Raw genomic sequence first — 1,018 nt, forward strand, 5'->3', positions numbered from 1 at the left:
TCTATTTTTGTCCACTCTATTTTGCAACTTTTAAACAATTTCTGTGTTTTTTAAAATCCCATTTCACCACCTGTTACACAATTTTTGGTCACTTTTAACCCATTTTTTTAAATTTTATTTATAAGGATTAACATCTTTAAGATGAAAATATATTAGGGTGCAAATGGCACCTTTATTAGTTTATTTTGGGGTTCGTGGGCTGAAAAGGTTGAGAACCACTCGTCTAGTCTATTACTTTATTTTAGCAAAGGATTAGCAAGCATGCTAATCAGCGTTAGCTCCGTCACCGTGTACAAAGCCTGGTGAACCACAATGTTTTTTAAATAGTTATCGTTTTACACACAAAAGTGATCTGAGGGTCACATGATCAACAGTAATGGCAGAATTAGAATAATGAACAATCTGAGCATTAATACAGGAAACAATAAAGGCTTTATGAGGTTATGTTGTCATTCTTGTCAATTATTCTGTATTTTTTTTGTTTATTTTGGTCATATTTATTTCTTTGGACACATTTTCTGTATTTTTGCTGTTATTTTGTGTGTATTATCATTGTTGATTTGGTTTTTGGGTATAATTTATGTGTGTTTATGGAGTCATTTTGTGTTTTTTTGTATTTTTAGCTTCATATTTTGCATTTAATTGATATCAGTTAGCGGTTCCTATAGTTCTGGGCTTCTCTCTTTGAATGTACTTGCATTCTGAGTGAACATGTGTGTGTGTTTTAATATCTTTTGGATTACACAAAACCTGAGATGTGTGCGAGAGCTCTCAGTTACAAACTCACAGGGGTTTTAGCTCTGGTATTATCATGCTCTCCATAATCTCTTTCTCACACACACACAGAATCGGCTTTGTTTTCTGTGTAAACTCTCAAATCTTTCTGACAATTTTCATATAAATATTTTATTATATCAGTAGGAGGAGCTTTTCTCCTCCTGTTCTTTATGCAGACAACATACCAGGACAAAAGACTGAACAGAAAGAAGGATGATGATGGAATGATAGACATGCGTTT

The sequence above is a fragment of the Gouania willdenowi genome, chromosome 1, assembly GCF_900634775.1.
Source record: "Gouania willdenowi chromosome 1, fGouWil2.1, whole genome shotgun sequence".
In the NCBI taxonomy this organism is placed as follows: Eukaryota; Metazoa; Chordata; class Actinopteri; order Blenniiformes; family Gobiesocidae; genus Gouania; species Gouania willdenowi.